Source organism: Lagopus leucura, unplaced genomic scaffold (genome assembly GCF_019238085.1).
Source record: "Lagopus leucura isolate 7727_CA_CO unplaced genomic scaffold, USGS_WTPT01 Super-Scaffold_73, whole genome shotgun sequence".
NCBI classification, from domain to species: Eukaryota; Metazoa; Chordata; class Aves; order Galliformes; family Phasianidae; genus Lagopus; species Lagopus leucura.
The window spans coordinates 92,751,986-92,771,944 of NW_024962252.1; positions in this window are offsets into that span (position 1 = coordinate 92,751,986).

Here is a 19,959-nt window from a genome sequence, read left to right on the forward strand (position 1 = left end):
TATTTTAAGCATACCCATCTCACATGGGTGATGTTTATGGTGTGTGTGCATCCTATAAACAGCATTTTGGTTGGTTTTAAGTTTAAAGCCTTTCTGCATTTGTAGAACAACCCTGTGTTTTTGTGTTATACCTCATTCACTTTGTAGCAGTAACTATTTCTGCTTACCTTCTGTCTGTAGAAAAGTGGAGTAGATCTAGTGAAACTTTTTACAGTTATAGAGTAAATAAACATTTATTATGCATTTCTTCAAACTTTATGGGCTGCTTCGATGTAACTAGTATACTAAGATAATTGTCAAGCTTCTTTTTTTTTGGTTGTTTTTTAAAAAACAACCAGAATTGCTAATAGATATTTTTAGGGAAATGAGAGTCAGTATTTGTCCTTCACTCTTTCCCCTAACTTAGGCTATGGGGATGAATGGGTCCAGTGCTTAATGTTTGTGTAATATGATTTGCAATACCCTTTAAACATCCAGTCATTAAAAACCATAAAAAGCAAGTAAGTGAATTTCCACAGTGCTTCCTGGAAGAGGCAGGTGAAAGGTCTTAGATATCTCTCCTAAACGTAGCTCGCTTAGCTGTGGTTTTGCTTTCACACTTGTGTAAATGACCAGCAAAAAGGATTGAGGACAAAAGATTGGTGCAGATAACAGCATGTGCAGGCCTGAGTGATAGAACCATAGAGTGATACGGGTTGGAAGGGACCTTCAAGATCATCTAGTTTCAACCTCCTGCTGTAGGCAGGGCTGCCTCCCACTAGATCGGGTTGCTCTTTGCCTTGTGTGTTAGCAGTGCCTGGGCTTCTGACACTTCATTCTCTCCTATTCTGGCACCTCCTTGCCCTGCCCACTCTAATCCTAGTGCCCACCCAGCATCACTCCTATTGTGTCGAGCTCTTTTGAATCTTTTCACATGCAGGAACTGCAGTGAGATAACCAAGTGAATAGTTTACCAAACACACCTACTCGAAGTCCTAGATATGCATCTTTCCTCACTACTCCTGAGAGCAGTCCTGATTCAGCTGATGAAATAAGCATAAGAACACATGAGCTCACTGAATTTTGAGACCAATTTTGGCTACTGTTCTCTCTGCAGCTTCTCATATCTTGACTGATTGATTGATTCATCATTAACAGCCTGAACCTTTGAATGAAACCAGTGGGAGTCTTGCCATTTTACCAGCAAGAACAGACTGCTGCTTAAGTTTCCCACATGAAAGTACAATTCACTAATGTGTAAAAGGGTAAAATAAAATTCAAGAGACTGAGATGGCTGCTCTTAAAGTCAATTTAGTATAGAAAACCTGTACTGAAGCAACTGTTTGAGTATAATCAGCAATCTGTGGATGGCTTTTACATTTATTTTTACATGTCAATTTGAGATTCTGACTTCATTTTTTTTCTGTTGATCAGGCGTGTATGAATTTAAGCGTGAATGATTTTTGGTGTTCCTTGAGGACTCCCACGATCTTTTGCCTCTCCTATGATTGCTATCCTCTCTCATCCTCTCCACCATCTCATGTGTCACAGTCATCCTTGGGAGCACTGAAGATAGGACATCCTCCCAGGGAGCCATCATCAGCACTGCCATTTAACTGTCTGTCCTTGGGGCACCCAGAGAAAGCTGTGTGGTAGGTGCAGCAAGCACTGGGTGAGCTGTACCAGTGTCACAGAAAATATAGTCTGAATCTCCCACCTGTCAGAGAAAGGACCTACCACCAGGCTACTGAGGCAGTCTGACTGGCTGTGGCAAGATAGATTTGTTTTAACCCATGAAATTCCAGGCTAGGTTTGAATGTAGCAGCACACAAAGGTTCTTAGGAATGCACTTAGTCTCAGATGTTATTCCTCAGTGAGCTTCATCATTTCTTGGTCATAATATCAAGGAGAGATATAATTAGATTTATATTTATGTGCTTTTTGCAACATACAGGGTTATTTTCTGTTCATGCTATTACTGCTTTGGGAGTATAAACAAAACTGATGAACGCATTATTATACCTTTATGAGGGCAAGTTATTCAATGCATGAATGCTAGTGACACTTTCAGTACTGTGCTCACAATGCTTATTCTGATCATAATGGTTTAAATAATACATGAGCTCATGCATATACATACTGTAGCTCAGCTCTTTCATTAAGAGCCTTGCTAAATTCTCTCAGCTAGTCTTCCCCAGTGCTCATGCGTTTTCAGGGTGAAAGTCCTTTTCTTTGTCACAGGCAGGTTGCAAAATCTTGCTGAGATATCATTTTAAATTTGTTTGGATCTGCAACCTAGTTTAACAAGGGCAACTTGCAGCCTTTGCTATTCCTCCTGGGAGAAAAGAAGTGAAGCTTATGTGAAGTGTTTCAATGTATGAAAAAGCCATATGAAAGGAAGAGTGGAAAATTGGATTCAGTAATTAAGATTTTTGTGTTGAGACTCCAGTGGTCTCTGTTCAGTTCCCCAGAGTTTCTACAGGAGTTTGGGCAAGTCACATCAATCTTTCTAAGCCTCTGTAAAGTAAGGGTAACGGTTTCCTCTTTTCTTCCCACTTTGTCTTATTTGTCTCTAAGTTCTCAGGTACGGATTTCTTTTGAATGTGTTTATACCTTGCCTAGCAAACCATGGCTTTGAATGTATTCAGGGACACTTTTTTTAATAGATACAAACCAAGTATTAGCAAGTAAAATACTTATGAATTTATATCTTTGGTACTCCAGTTCAGGATAGTCACTTTTTAAACAAATATGTTGAAGAATGTGTATTTATAGAGAAAGCTCTTGATCCTAATGTTTTTGGACAGAAAAGCAAGATTCTGTGTTGAGAGCAGGATGGGATCTGTGCATTAAATACAGCTGGCACAGAGGAATGAATCCACCTTTCACGTCTGCTCTTGGCTCTGTATACTTGGGAAGCACTGCAACAGAGAGAGGAGAAATTCTGGATAGAGACCTGATGTATGGCAACAGAGCAGGAGTTGGAAGTGATGAGAGAGGAATACATGTGGTGGGTCCCTACTGGGAGAGTAAGTTGTAGCTGATTTTGTGCTTGTAAAAGAGTGCAGGCTTATGTGGCTCTGGCTTTCCGGAGGGCACCTGCCTGCAGTGTTGGCAGTGCTTCCTGCACTTGAACCTAAACACAGGGCTTTACATAGGAATGGCTGTGAGATTTCTCCTTCCTTCCTGCTAATTTGTGTCTGGTATTTCTGGGGAAATGAAAGTACCTGAAACAAACCAAACACTGGCCCCCTACCCTGACAAAATCGAATTACTGTAATGAAATAGAATTTTACATCATGAATCACTGGCACCTATCAGACCATAACATTGCAGCAGGCTGCTAATGAAGCACTGCTGTTCGTCACCTGGTTTAAGTATGCAGCTTCTTCAGTTCAAGGCTACTTCAAGAGATGCTGCTGTGATCTCAGAAGCCCTTCAAGGAACACAACTGTATGTAGGGGTCATTCACAAACTGGCAAAACAAAGCTGGGCTGTTTTAATGCTGCAATAACATGTCCATAGAGCTCCTCTGTGCTCACAGAGTACAACACGGGGCACAACTGGAAGCTGTATTTATGAAAGTGTTCCTGCTTCATTAGCTGTGATTGACATGTTAGGTACACCTGCTTCCCTATTAGGTCCTGACACCATCTATTAGGGCAGAGTGACCTTCCTTCTGGGCAGCAATCATTATCACTCTGCTCTTAAGAGTGGTGGATGGTGTTCACCTGGACCACACATCAATTTTTAGTGTCTTCTCTCTTGTTCTACATTCTACATTATATGCTTTTTTTTTTTTTTCCCTGAGAATGTGCTCTTTCAAAGCTGCAACAGAGCAGAAATAGTGAGTAATCCTGAAACTGAGGAATTTCCAGTCCATTTGCTGTCACTGTTGACCCTGTTTAGTGCTGTACAAAATCTGGAGGAAAAAGTTTAAAACCAGATGGCTTTGAGGCTTCCTTGCAGTTCTTGAACAGTTCTCCAAGGAGCTCATGTCTTATGAGCATCAATAGCTCTGGGAGTTTAGTTACAAAGTGTCCTGTATCCTATCCCATCCCTCTTCAGGATCCTGCCACACTGACGTACCCCAGAAATAAAAAGCAAACCTGTAAGACCATGTACCAAGGGAGACTGTGAAAATGAGAGTCCATGAGGGCTCTGCTTAATGCCTGAAATAACCCAATATCTAGTTAATCTGAGGGACCTGTGGGTTCAGTTCAGGACATGTTCCCTTGCTTGATCAGACTTTTCTTATTTTATCGAGTGTGTCTTCTCTGTGAGGTTAACTCTATTATGTACTTGCATCTTAAAGCACAAGAGGTTTTGAAGTATCAGATCCACAGTTAATGTATTTCTCCAAGTTGTCAATAACACGTATCTCTGGAAATAGTAAAAGAGCTGTAGAGAAAACGAGAAGTTTGCACAGTACTGATATGTTTAGAAAGAGGAGTCTGCTCTAGCTGTGAGAAATTCGGGTCTTTTTTTGTTCAGGACAATCTGGAAGGGAGAAAGTCTAAAAGGATCAAAAGGAAAAAGCACGGCAGTTATTTGTAATGAATGTCTTGCTATCCATCTTACCTTGCTGGCTGTGGGTCTGTTTATGCTGCTACTGAAATTGTGTCCAAGCTTGAATAACTTCAGTGGCACAAAACCCTGAAAGAGAGTACCTGTCTCATATTTTTTGTAACTCATTATACCGCATTTGAACTAGTTGATTGCTGTGGGCTATTTTCTATCTACCCCCATACTTATACTTCTACCCTCGATTCATATATAAGTAATGCTCAGGAAGCTTATTGCAGCTGATGTAAAGTAAGAGAGGCTCTGCCAGCCACTCTCTAGCTGCCACATGCCATCTTCTCCAAGCTCTTTATGTTATAAATATTTCTTTTTAATACCTCAAAGAGAAATACTCTAGTAATTATAGCAGCAATTTCCTTTCTTAGCTTTACTGTTTCTTCTCTCCCGTGCAGATTATTTCATTTAAGCTGATATCCTGAGCAATTATAGTACAACATCATTTGAGACGTAATCACCTCTGGTTAACCTCTTCAGGATCCTTTGGATATAAACGCGTTGGTGTCTAAGCATCCCAGAGAGAACGATTCAGTGAGAAAAACTGATATGAAAACTAATGTTTCCCAAGAAACTTGGTCAGGCATAAAGCACAACAAAAGCTCTCTGTTACGAGGCAGGGGATATCAGGAGAAGATATTGCATTGATTTTATGGGCAGAAAAAATAACTATGATCATCTATTCCCATCGCCTGCAAAACACATGCCAGTATCTCGGCTGCAGCCACTGCTACAGCCTGCAATGGACCACATCCAAACCCCTGTGAAGGCACTGGGGGGGAAAAAAAAAAAAAAAACAAAACACTCTTGGCTTCACTGAGATCTTTGGATCAGGGTCAGTGTGAACAGAAGCCCAGTAGTGCAGCACAGCTGTGGGGAATTCCCTGGCTCACATGGAGCAGGGATCATCTGCCAGTAAATGGGGAACATACGTAGCTTCCTGCAAGCAGGACAGTGCCTCTTTCAGTGTTTCTTCCCTGGCTGTTGCTGTCCTCACTGAGGCAGGAAGCAAACTCAGGGAAAATGGCCAGGAAAGAGCTATTTTCTGCCTCCCCACTGTCTGCAGCTGCTGCCTAGGGCTGCTCTCAGCAGCAGTTGCTGAACATCTGGACAGTGGAACTTTCCTCTTCACTGTTGTAGACATGGATATTTGCTGGAGTCCGGTCTGCTCACCTAACTTTCTGCTTAAAAACAAACAAAAACCCAGAACAAAACAGAGCTAGTTAATTTTTTTGATTAGGAATAGCTTACTAAAAGTTGAGAAATGTGAAAGGTGTTTTTGGGGGTGCGTGGACCATTGGAGGAAAAAGAGTCAAATCACAACATCAAATTGACCTAACTAGTCTTGGGGAAATGTGCAAACAAACTAAAATGAAAAGAACTCAGAAGTGCTCCTGTGGGAGTCCTTTGAGGCTTCAAAGAGCAATAATTCAGAAATACTGCATTTTGTTACAAAATTGCAGTTTGCATTTTAGCAGTGGCAAGACTCGGCATAAATGTATAATCAATGCTTCCCATTCCCATTAAAAAAGCAAAAGCACATTGTGAAGAGGATGATACAACAGAATATCATCCCCCTGGTGACATAAAACCTCCTTTTCCCCCTTTACAGCTCCTCTGGATGCATGCTCTGCAGCCCCACTTTTGCAGAAATGGGAATGTGAAAGGAAGCTTGCAGGCTCTGGTATTTTGCATAGAAATATTCCCTTTTAGACCACAATTTGATTTCTTCCCAGGTGACTAATAACTTAAAAGTGCTAATTATGGTGCATAGTTTCATAATATACGTGAAACAGCTGGGTCCTGCTGCTCTTCCTGATGAACAAGCACCACAACAGGTCACCAGCTGACCCCTTCTGTGGAGGCAGCAGCCACAGAGAGGTAAGAGCTCTCCCATCTCAGGAGATGCTTGCTTCAAGGGTTACTGCTTTCTCCTAGGCACGCTCTTCCCTGTGCCTGACTATTTTGCTGGCTTTTGTAAGCCTCCCTTACAAAAGAGCTACACAGCTCCCTTTCTGCCTTCCTCTCGAGCTTCCTCATTGATAAAAGAGTGATATTTAGGAATTATGGTTTTTCTTGTATGATCTTTTTCCATGTGACTGTCAAGTGGGTTGGCACAGATAGAATGTAAAGTTTGGATTCCATTGTTGAAAGTATGTTGAGGACACCAAGGATCTGAAAACCCCCATCTGTGGACAGCAGCTAGTGATTAAACACGGGTGTCCAGTATCATTTAAATGCCCATGGGAACCTGACTTGCCTGTGCCGTCTATGTCTGTCCTGCAAGAGACTCGGTTGAGAGGTAATGGCCTCACGTTACTCAGGGGAGGTTCAGGTTGGATTTCAGGAAAAATTTCTTTTCAGAATGAGTGGTGAGGCATTGCCACAGGCTGCCCAGGGAGGTGGTGGAGTCATCAGCCCTGGAGGTGCTTAAGAGCCATGGAGCTGTGGCACTCATAGAATTGGTCAGTGGGAATGGTGGGGATGGATTGGACAGGATGATCTAAAGGTCTTTTCCATCCTTGATGATTCTGTGATGCTTCTGGAAAGGCAAATAGAAGGCAGTCAGATGAAAGACCTTAACAGCCTGAAGGCATTTAGCTACTCAGAGGGCTTTGATGGGACATGGCAAGGCAACACAGGGAGATGAGAGCTAGCTCTGAAAACACTGGTGCCAGCCTGCATTGCTCTAATGCACCAGGCAGGCCCATACACCCTGCTCTGCAGTCAGCACAACCACGCCAGCAGAACAGCTTTTTGATGTAGCTGTTTTGTTCCTAATAACTCCATTAGTCCAGGGCTAACTCTGTTATCCTTGAAAAACACTTCATTGCACCATGTAGATACTCCCAGAGGAACTGTTCTAAGGCCTCTGATAAAATGGGAGGTGAAAAATTGTGAATTGGAACTTGGAGCAGAAAGCTCCAAGAAATGGCACTGGAAAGCACGTACTGCCTTTCAGGACTTGGAGGTAAGTGGAATATTTGATTAAAACCTTTATCTTGTAGGCTCATTTACACCAGTAAGGAATCCAACCCTTTGCTTTTCTCTCTCTCTTGTGACAGTAAGGTGAGCATGTGCCAGGGAGGGTGGGACAGGTCAGAGTACGTACAAATCTACTTCAGTAAGCTGGGAGGAAAAAATATGGATTGCCTAACAGAGACTTTTTCAATTGATATGTACCTTCTTGCAGCAGGAGGACAAAAGGCAGCTCTTGGACAGAAGTAGTGCCTGCTGCTCTGGAGCAACTTGGGAGCTCTGCATTGGTGTTTCAGGGCAGGTTTTCTGTTTTATTTTCAAATGAGCAGCAGCATGAGGTTTTTAGCAACATTCCTACTATGTTTCTAATAGTCTTGTTAACATGCAGGAAATCAATATTAGGAAAAGTGAAGGAGCATACAGAGGAAAGTTAGTGAACTATGCTTTGAGGCCCATTCAGACTTTATCAGCAATAATTGCTCTTCTCCAGGAATCCTAGCTCTTTTGCTGCCCCCACTAAGACCAAGCCAATCATTGTCATTGTCAGTTATCTATGGGCAAAATGCCTCTACCCAGGCAGCGTGGGCCATGCAGCGTTTATCTCAGGAGCAACACTGCAGTATGGAAGAAAAGAATTGAAGGTCTTTAAGAGAATGATTAGAAAATCAATGAGGAAAAAGGTTCCAGTGGGAAGAGAATTAACCTCACCCATCAGAAATCTTTTCAACTTATTCTGCATTGCTAGCTTCCTCTAAGTCTCTTGATCCAGTCCTTTCACTTGCTCCTCTTGCTTTAACCTGGAAAGTCAGTCTGCAACACATCCAATGCTGTGCTTCACAATGTACACCTGTTGTACAGGACAAACTAAGCGCAGCATTTATTTGGTGAGTGGTAGAGACCATAAACAGGGTTGCACTCAGGACAGAAATACCCAGCACCAGTATTCCCATGCAGAAACCCCTCATGATGCAGTTATCTGCATTTTCTGAGTATAATAAGGACGCTGAAATAATTTGTAGCAGTGCTGCAAAACCCCATAGGAGTGATGCTGAGCCCCTGCTGTCAGCAGTAAAAGAGGAAGAACTGAGGGAGGGCAGAACGCAGGTACAGGTGTGGTGAGTGTGTTGCTGGGTGCATCTTTCCTCTCCTTATTTCCTTTCCACACTGCTGTCTCGTGGTACAATCACTTCATCTTTTGTGCTGAAGAAAAGGAAATATGACGCTGTTGATCAGCATTGCTTCTGCCATTGTAATAAAACGAAATGAGATCCAGGGTACTCAGCCATTACCTGAGTGAGTCAGACTTACTGACCTTCACTGCGGCTATTAATGCGCGAAACTCTGTCTTCCCGCTATAAAAGCTGTCTCTCATTTCTGAAGTGAGAACAAGGAGAGAAGAAAAAGAGAGAACAAAAGAATTTCACACCTGTGAACACTGAACCCTGTTTTATTTTTCATTTTGCTCGCACTGAGTATTTAATGTCAGTTGTAAGTATCAGCTGATTCATTACACATCCCTGTGGCATAAAAGACTTTCTCGCTGTTTGCATGTGCAGTCTTAGCTTCCAAATAGCATACTTCGGATCCTTGGAATATCTCTGTATTTTTAGTCAGAAGTAATGTTTCTGTAACAACTAAAATCATTTGTGAGTTATCAGTCTCCCAGGTGGGGTTTGCCCTGTGCTCACGGGGCTCTGACTGCTCCATGCACGTGTCCAGCAGGATGGGCCAGTGGCAGAAGCTGACAACAGTGGCACTGCTCGGTACCCAGCGCTGTCATTTTCCCAGGGAGATGTTAATGAGGCTTCCTCAGCATTTCATGAAAATTTCATTTGCAGCACAGAAGGCTCCCTGACAGAAGCAGCTCTGGTGAATCTCACTGAGGTGGTTTAAGCCCTTACAACCTCCCTCTGTCCGTGAGGTTTGTCGTCCTTGTAGCCAAATGAAAGAGGCACCTAAACCTCAGCTGCTGCTGCTGCTTGGAGTTTGACATATCATCTTGCGCTGCCAGTGAAAGTGATGGGCAGGGCTGGGGGCATGGAGTCACGGAAGGGCAGGGACTCCTCTATCCTGTGATGGACAAGTCAACTTCTGCTTAACCAGGGGAGCAAGGACACCACTGTAATCATTGCGTTATTTGAGTTGCTATTGCATTTTAACATCTTGTTCTGCTGTGTGTCAAGAGACAAATAGCAGGGCACAAGAATCTCCCAGATCCTTGATAAACTCAACGAATAGCATTTCAACAATTTCCTTCACGACTAGGACCTCTACTTCTGTTTTCAAAACTTGCCTGGGTGGCTTAGGTAACTTAGGTATCTATGACCCGCTGCATATGGCTACAGTTAGCTGCCCAAGCTAGTTAATATTGGTCCATTCTTTTAAACTCAGCATCTTTGTGGCGTGGTTTAGAAGCTGGCTAGAGCCAGCCACAGTCAGCTGCTCAGTCTGCACTGGAGATCAGGCACTTAACTGTATCTGTGGGGGATTAAGAGTGGCAGCACCTATAACTGTCCCTGCCATGCAGGAGAAGCCTTCTAGGAGGGAGCACTGACAGTGGGAGCTTTTTCAGGTCACACTAGTTGAGCCAACTGATCCAACAGAGGTGACTTCCTCAGGGACGGAAGATAAGACTGCTCCATGTGGTTTTACCCCTGAACAGAGACATCTGAACACCTAAGCAGTAACTCCTGAGCCACCTCAATTCACTGTGTGGTGTTTCAAGGAAATCAAAGGCACTGGTGGCCTCTGATAGATCACCTGGGTGGAAGTGCTAAGGGGTATCCAGTGGGGTTAATCACATCTTAATTTCCCTTGGCTGGCTCTCTGGTGCAATAGTGACAGTGAAGCTGTGAGAGTGTGGCTGCCTGCATGCGTACCTAGCTAGCACTATGAGAAATGTAGTTATTTTCCCGGATGTGAAATGGAAAGGCTATTTAAATTCAAAACAACTCCTTACAGGTTTATGCCAAAAGTTATGTGTCAAGTTTATAAAATCAGATTAAAAGCATGCATATTGTGCTTTGTTCCTGCTTGAGTACATTTGTAGCTGCTCTGGAAAAGTGGTGCAGTGTTGGATATCTTTCTGTAGTAATTACAAATGAGCATGAAAATACAGATGGGGAGATGAAACACTAAAGGCCAAATCTAATAAAGAATTACAGTATTGCAGCACCTTCCTTGCAGTCATCTGGTGCCCATATGGAATCCAGAACACTGTTAGACACCTAGTCTCCATTTAGAGGAGTCTACACATACAGTACAGACTGATCTCCTCAAAACAGGAGCTAAAATAACCAGCTTCCTCAGAAGCTTCCTAAGACCAGCACAGTTGGATGTGTCTGTTTTGAGCTATCTGACTGAGAAACACCACAAGCACGTGTACATGTGAGACACTGGCGCTCTGATCAGGTTTTCAGAGGATATTTAACTTTGGATCACCAGCCTTGCTCTTCCCTGGCTGGGTATCCCACCGTATTCCTAGTTTTCCTCCAGATATTTTGCGCTATCTAAATTAGAGGAGGCTTTCGCTCCTTGGTCCCAATACTTTAGTGGCCTTACTATGTATTCAAGAAGATCCAAGTTTAATTTCCCTTCCTGTTCTTTCCCACACCGAAGCTGTTACCCTGCATCAGAAACAAGCTGACAGCATGAAAAGCAGTAGGAAGGACTTCAGCTCTACAGAGTGCTGCCTGGCAGTGGTGTGAGGGGAATATAAATGCATTCCATGTATGAGCAAGGATCCACTTCAGCATGTCCTAACTACTGCAGTATGGGCATCATCTCCTTGTATGCTATTTCTGTAATTGTTCCTGCGCAGTGGCACAGTAGTAGCTGAGCTGTGGGGATATCCCAACAAGTGATGGTTCAGGTGCTCCTGCAGGATGACAGACATTTGAACGTCCTTTGGCAGATGTGGGAATTGAGCCCATGAGCCCGGCCTTCCTGAGCCAAGTCCTTTAATGGCTGTTAGAAAATAGGTCACTGTCTTCAGTGGTGTTTTAAAAATGTAGGGGAGTTAGACCTCCTTTAGAAGAGATCTGATCCATCAGTTGGTTTTATCCTGGCAAACCTAACAGAAAGTCTTCAGGGAAGGAGAGAGTGCCAATAGAGGGATTGGTCAGTTCTTTCAGGACTGAGCTGTCCTGCTGCCTGTCCAGGTTTGATAACAAGAAGCTTAAAGCACTGTCTGTGTAAGCCTTTTCACTTGCTTTTTTTACAGCTCTGCCTCCTTCACCGAGCTGTTGCCTACATCCCACTTTGAATCTGACCTTGTGTAGTGTATTTGGGTACACAGTCTATGACAGAGCAAAGAACTGAACTTGGTCTCCAGAGTCTTGATGCATCTTTGAACCTGTCTTTGTCTTCTGCTGATTTAGCCTTAGCTTTGCTCGCTCCTTGCTTGAGCAAAGCTGCTCTTGATGTTTAAGCTCATGGCCGTGTATTAATTGGAGATCTGGAGACAGAAAAACAGACACTAATCCCTACTAGATAAAAAAAGAAAAGAAAAGCAGATTGAAGTAAAATATTTTCACAAAAGAAGTTAGATGCTTTTGTTGTTGTTTTTCTCATCTGAAGCTGTAAATATGACGCCAGCTTCTATCAGGTACATACGATAATGGCTGCCCATTTTGCAGACTGATCAAAGGAGGATCAACGCCTCAAAAGAAAGACATGTAACTGAAATAATAAAATTGTCTACAGGATGTTGCTAAGCAGGTGGGCACCTTGAGTCTCATCTAGCACCCATTCCTGAGACAGTGCCCAGCATAGCAGAGGATAGGATATTCCTGGCCATATGCACAATATCAACATTACAAAGGTCTTAGAGACAAATACAGCTTGAAATGACAATCCTTAGGGCTTTCCAGAAGGGAGACTGATTGAACCAGATGGGGAGTATTTAGCCACAGCAGGCCAGCTTCTCAGATAATGTGAGGCAGCTTCCCTCCACAGATGATTTACAGCAGCTGGAACCTGTAGCTTCAAAGGATCAAGCTGCAGTCTCCTGAGCAATTGAGTCTGCGTAGATTTTTACCAGTAAAATTAACAAGGCCAGTATATGTGCAGGGGGGAGAAGTAACCCTTAATTGAACAGAAATTGCTGAGACTTAAACAGTAATTTCTCTAGTTACAGGCTTTTTTCTTAGCTTCTTAGGCCTTTTTGCTGAACCTCATGACACAATCAATACAGAAATAACACATCTGAATGGCCTTGGATGGTAGCAAGCCATAAAAGCTTTCTGAGGCTGTTAAAATGAAAATCTTCCTTTCTAAGTGGAAAGGAGTTTTTAAGGACAAAACAGCAGCTGCTTTGAAATGTCTGAATTCTTTTTTCTTGCAATTAGTAGCAAACAATAAAGGCCTCTATTCTGAGCACTGATGGCATTTCCTCAGCTTTGGCAGCCTTTGTCTTTTCTAAATGATAATAATTGTGCATGTTTGTTTGTGTTTAGTAGGGAATGTGTATCCCCCGTAAAGCACGCTCATTTTGCGTGCTAGCTGTAGGCATGTTGTTCTGAGAAACTGCTTCAAGTCCGGGCCTCGGTAATTAGTATTTTTACTGATACATCATATAACCCTAATAGTGCTGTTTTCCTAAGCTTACATGAGATTGGTAAGCAGTGAAATCTCTTAGTTGCCCAGCTGCTCACCAGTTGTCTCTCGCTTCCCCGTGCCCAGCAGAGCTTTTTGCTATTACCAGGATTAAGAATTTACGTTGTAGGAGTGGAGGGGATGGAGTAAACGTTTACTCGGCTGCCTTCAATGATTTGTTGCTGTGTAAATGGTTGAGAATTTTCTTTATGTATTTTTTTCAACTATTGGCTCAACTCTCTACCATTAGACAGTGAATTGTTTTGTTCGTCCCTTTTTGGGGAATAACAAGGCATTGGTTGGCAATCTAGCAAGCAGAAACATGTTTCAGCTCTGCTACAGGTTCCACATAAGACCTATTTACCTGATAACATTTTCAGCTAATATCCTGCTCTCCCTGAACATAGTACTGTGATTGCTTCAGCCCTGAGCTGCAGCTGATGGGTGTTTCTAATCTACTCAGTCCTGAGCTGGGGAATGCACATCCATGTTTTTAGATGTGCATACAACATTTCTGGGCCAGAATGTTCTTTTGAAGGAATTGGTGAGTTGCTTTGTCTCTTGAGAATTGTTTTTGTCTTTTACAGAAGGTGAAGGATTCTCAAGAAGGTAAAACTAGACCTTTAGTCTTTACATTTTTGTTGTCTATACAGCTTTCTTTTGTTGCTGAGGAAATCCTTGCTCTTGGCAAGTGAGATTATTGGAACTGGAACTTGGCTAGGCTCAGCTCTTGAGATGTGTTCTATGTAAAAACAGGGAGGTTCTATAGAGCGTTTTTCCTCCTTAAAGGAGAAGGGTAAGCAGAGATTCTGCTTCAGCCTGGGTTGCTAAAGGCCATATTTCAGGGCCTGCTTGGTGGTTGCAGGAAATGATGGGAAGCCTCTGGCTGGAGGAGATTCTGCTCTTTCAGTTCATAATAGTACATTTCTTCAAATATGTAGCTTAGATGTTTAAAATCATAAGAAAGTAGCACATCCAAGACTGTATTTTTGTGGTGGCTGCAGCACGTGTTCAAGTTTTACTGCTTACCAGAAGGGCTCAAGCTCTTTTGGAGCCTGAGAATTTTGTTGTACTTTGATTCCAAGAGTTGGGGTTTAATTAAAACTGTCAAGCAGTAAGAGACTCACAGTAAAATCATGAGGTTACGACTTTGGACTTAAGAGAAAAACAGGATTTTTCAGAGTACGTAGAAGTTACAAAGGTCATTTGTTCAATTTGAGCACTTTTGTCCAGCTTAGACTCTCAGCTACAAAACTTAAGGAAGATGCAGAGAAAATGAAATGACTTGGAGGTGGTCTGAAAACAATCTGTAAAATAAATATATACATATTTGAAGCATGTAGATGAAGAAAGCTGATGAATCAGGAGAAAAACCCTATGGAGGAAAGATGCAAAATACCATCGTTTGCAAAGAAGGGAGCACAGCACTGAAAAAAAAATAATGTGTTTCTCCACAAGTTATAGTTACATATTTTAACAATGCAGGCCACAAAACAGTCACAGAACAGAGGTGGGGATGGTGTGGATTTTTTGTCATTTACAATCTTTGCATCAGAAGTGATCTTTGTAAAAGGTACTTTGCAGCTCAACCTCATTTTGAGGCAAAGATCACACGTGAGGCTTTCTGTGTTGTGTTATGCAAAACACAAACAGCCAAACTGCAGTCATGATTCTCTTCTGGTCTTAACATCTGTTAACTTGCTTCTGCGTATTCTAATGTCACATGTACCGGATTTTCTCCTCAGCTTGAGCAACCTAATGCAAAGGAAGAGGGGTAAGTTTCCTCTCATCCCAGCTTATGGACCACTTCTAGGTTTTAGTGAAAACTGTTACTTCATGTGTATTTTCTACACAAGGTACGGATATTGCAAATAAGTGAACACCTTTCACAAGAGAGAACAAAATCAAGTGTCTTTATATATATGCATCTATGTATATAGCTGTTGTGTGGAACTGTTTTGTTTTCTCTTTTTGCTACCATCTGAACTTTTAATTCCTAGGCTTTTAAAATGCTTTTTGTCTTAAGATTTTTTTCCCCTTCTGCAGGAAATGACTGTTTGCAAACTTAACTCCAGCTTCACCCCAACTTCACATAACAGTGCTTCACGTGACTCAGGTTGGTATAGTTACAGCCACACTCAGCTGCCAGTTCTGCTACTCATACCATCAGCTTTCAGGCCTATTCTGCAGTTCAAAGAGAAGCACACCTCCAAAGTTTATAAAACATTGACTTAGAGCGAAAGCAGCATTCAAAATCAATTTGGGCCAGCTAGCCCTACTGCATGCATTGTTTCCCAGTGACCAAAGCAGAGTTAGCAGGCTTTATAGGAGCTGTGAAGGCAATTGCACTGGAGAAGGCAGAGTCCAAAGGGAGCACTAGCAATCTCCTTGACTCCCCGCATGGGGGGGCAGGTGCAGCTGCTGGCTCTTCTATCTATTAACATTATCATAAAACAACAAAGGAAAGTTTTGTATGTGTGTGGGTTTTTTGGTCTTTTTTTCTCATTCCCAGGAGAGCTGAATGTCTTGTTCATCAGTATGCTGTGTGAGATAAACCCTTTCTTTCACAAATGTACTTGTTTCACTGTTCATTTATTATAAGAAATAACAGTGCTCACATGCCAGTTTTCTTCTATTTGAACTTAATTTCATGAATCCCTGTGGAAAGCTAAATGTACCTATTCAATTTGCACCTAGGAAGTATATTGCTGCATTTATAAATACTCTAGTTTCCTTTTCATGATAGTACAAATATTCTACTTCTGAAATTAAAATTCATCCTAATCTTTTCCATTCTACAAAACTTTGAGTATTCTCCCTACCCTCAGTTCCTATTTTTTTTCTTTTTCCTCCACTATTTCAGTTGTAGGTCATCACCTGGACTTACTTTCTAGGGACTCTGTACAAGGCTATCAAGCCACAGTGCAAAACTTGAATATGTATCTATACTTGCTTAGGTGCCATGCAATTCTTTAGTGCTCTTCATAAATCTGCCAAATGGCTGTTTCTCTTCACTCCGATGGCTCATCAGCTTGTCATTTTAGAAGAACCAAAAGAGAAAGACTAGGTACTTAGGTAGGTTTGGAGGCATTCAAGGTGCAGAGAGGGCAAAGCATTAAGCATTTCCTTGGGAGATGTCAGGGAGTATCTATGCCCTTAGATGGCAGTTGTTTCTTTTAAGTCCTCTTTCCCAGTCAGCACTGACTTTTATCAGTGTAGAAGCAATAAGTGCAATTGTGAAATTTTCACCCTTTCAGATACTTCAGTAATGTCTTCCCATGAAAACCAGGAAACAAATGTTTTGCCTCATCGTGGGAATACAATATGCTTCATTCCACAAAGAAATTTCACCGGTGTTTGCAATCATTTTTCCACCTTTTCCGCATGCTAAATCTATTCTTGTTCTCATGGTATAATATAGTACATTATTACTGAGGTGGAGAATAAATGTGATAAATTAAAATCAGTTCCTCACAAGGAACCACTGACAATTTTTGCATCGTCCCGTGTTCAAAAGAGGTGTGCGATCATTGAAGGAGTCTCATAAAACTTGTTTTATCCTTATTCATGACTCCTGCTGTTGAATTGGATCAATGTAACTGGAAGCCTATTCAGCACAAATGAATTGCTGTGCTGGAAACCAGTGTGGTTTTTATCCTAAGTCCTGCAACAAGGTGTTTTCTTTATATTCACAGCTCCCAAAGTCAGGTGACTTTAAAATGCTTTTTTCTGTATTGTGTGACACAATGAATGCTTGCTTTTCCATACTGGCAGAGAAGATTATGAAAATAATTTGCTTCCTATAGTTTTAGAAATGAGAAGACAATTTCAATTGTATTTATCTATTTTAAACTGAAGGATATATTTTACATATTTATCATGATATTTTTTAGATCAGTCAGATGCCTTGTTAACATTCAGGGTTGGAAATACTTAGGCTGCATATTGTTTGCAATTACATCTGTCCTGTATACAGCAATCTGTTACGCTGGCTTTTGATCTAGAGCAATATAACTGAGAAAGAAGAAAATTATCTTTTCAAATGGACTTCATTTTCTCAAACCTTGGCAGAATTTAAAAGTGATCTTTGCTATCTCACTTTTCTTTATATTCAGTTAAATTTGAGGTATTTATTTTTGCCCACCCCTTTATATTACTTATTGCTCCCTTGAACAAAGTAATACATATTTCTCAGCAGAGGAACAACCTGGGCTCTTTTCCAAAACATTTTTGGAGAGAAGGAAATCGTGGCTGCTTGCAGCAGTACAGAAGAGATGCTACAGAAGAAGAGACCCTTATCAGACTATGTGGTTATTAGCATCAGTAATCTGCCTAATAGAGAAATTCAAAAAGAAGAAAGAACAGATCCTTTCTGCATTTGTTCTGTGGTTTTGCCCACTGAGCAGATTAGGAATAAACCCAATATTGCTCACAAAAAAGGCTTGATATGTATTTCATGTCAGAAATCAGTCTATAAATGCAGAGAATTGTAATGAATAATATGTTCACTGGATAAATACTGTTCTGGGGAGGAAAAAGACTAACATAATAGGAAGGAATAAACATAGTAGCCTGCTGGTATTTACTTGCAATAAGTTGTAGATAGCAAGTATGGAAAGGAGTCTATTTTTGGTCCATGTGGAGCACTTTGTTTAGTAATTTAACCATCATTCTTCTGATGTACGTTGTATGCCTCTAGCAAGACATCCTAGCATCCTATTTGCCTCCTTTGTTAACACAGCTGCATATCAAGCTGAATGCTTCAGGAATGTTTGTGAAATAACTATTAAATCTCTTTCTTGGACAAGCTGCTGTAACACCTCTCTGTTTAGCGTATAATACCCACTTTGAATCATTGCTACAAGTCTCGTTATTTTATAAGCTTTCTCTGGTTACTTATGGCACTGCTTTAAGTAGATTTTTTTTTTAAGGATGTTTCCCTACTCCTTCCCTATTGTTGTTTTTTTTTTTTCCTTTCTCTGCATGTACTGTATAGTATATAAATAGAGATTATCACAGTTTTTTCTTATCTGAAGTGTACAGCAGAAATGGAAGAGTTTGTACAGCTAAAAAAGATGAGAGGAATGGAAAGGGCTTCTGTAAGAAGACAGACAGAGATAAATACCCCTTAACATAGAGATGTAAGGCCACCCTATAGTTACACTAAATAATCAGTGTTACAGGGAAGGCAATTTGTGTGCATTTTGCCACTCTCTAAGAGCTAATGAGTTTAATACAACTATCAAATTACTATGTAATATTGAAAAGAGTTGCAAAGTGACATCTTGTAAAGAATGCAGATCAGGAGAACTTGCTGCTGTAAGGGAGCAGCGAGGACAGACTCTACTCTGTCCTGTTTGACCCCAGGCTGCAGGCCTGATGTATTAAAAGCTGACATTGCCACATGCTTGAAGGGCTGGTGAGAATCAGGAGAAAAGCCTGCAGTTCTGTCTGTACCCAGGCATGAAGCACATCCAAGTGGCTGTTTCCAGAGAAAGTAGCTTTGGGGTAGGAGGATATGATCAGCAGTGGCACAATGGATGCAAGGCTTTAATAATTCTTTAGGATGTGCTAGGAACAGATAGAGAGCAACCACTGATGCTGCTTACATGTTAGGTTTCTAGTGGCATGACAACTAGAATTGCTTTGACCCACGTTTCTGTCAGAAGAGAAGCAAGTTCCAAATTCCTTGGTGGCAGCCATGTTCCTGTTGTTGAAAACCCTATGACTCTCCTGCTGTCCAGCTAACCTCCTTGCTTTTGGGTGGATGAGTCAGATTTCTTCCTTGAGACCTGATGGCAAAAGAACTTGCATCATGCATGATTTTGACCTTCTGTCTTTTATGCTGCTGCAGAGTGGCCTCTGCAAGTTGTTAGTGCTAAGAACTCCGTGCTTTGTCCTCATATCCTATCCTGCACATCTTTCCATGATTTGTATGCCATAGCAGGGGCAGGGTGGGGAAAAATGCTATGGAGAGTTTGTAATGGGGAAACTTAAATGTAGAAGCTTGTAGAAACTTAGCTTTGAACATGAGGGGGAGGAATTAAAATGACATGCAATCTGTAGGTTTTGTTTTCTGTTAACTAAAAGCAGTTTACTGTTTTCTTTGTCTCTTCTGTTAGAGGCTTAAGTGCTTAATCTTAAGCTTATAGACTTTAATGTGAACAAACGGGCAAAATTGTATTAGGAAATACAGCTCTGGTTTCTTGAAACAGGGAGTACTTAAGGGATAAATGCACAGAGCCAGACTACGTGACTCGTTTCCCCAGGGAGAGCAGGTGGCCTGTGCATATGCTGCTCAGTGCTACCAGCACAGTGGTGAATTTGAAGGTGGGAAGTTTGCTGGGAGCTATGGTTTGGGTCAATGAGCCAAGAAGTTCCGAGAGCTGTGGGAGAGGGGAAAAAAATCTCCCTTGGATGATGGGGAGCTAATGAAATGTGTGGCTACTCTAAGCTTAGTTCACTTGGCTTTGCTAATAATACCTGGGTGGCTTTCAAGCTGTGTTAAATCCAGGGTGATAACCTCACCCCACTCCAGAGCTGGAAGTACTCCACACTCTTAATACCTCTGCTGCAGACGTTCTACAAATCCTGCTTTGTTGTGGGAGGAGAGAAATGGTATCTGTTGGGTGGGGACTGGAGATGGCCAGAAGATACAGAGGAGGATCAAGTTACTGGAAACCTCGTATGAGTTTTCTCTCAGCAGAGCTCAAGGTACTTCATATCAATATCTTCTAAGAAGGTTATTTTTATTTAATGCTTTTCTTTTATGTTGCTGTCAACATAAAAGCTTGATGAATAAGTCTATTACTTTGTGTTGTTTTGTTG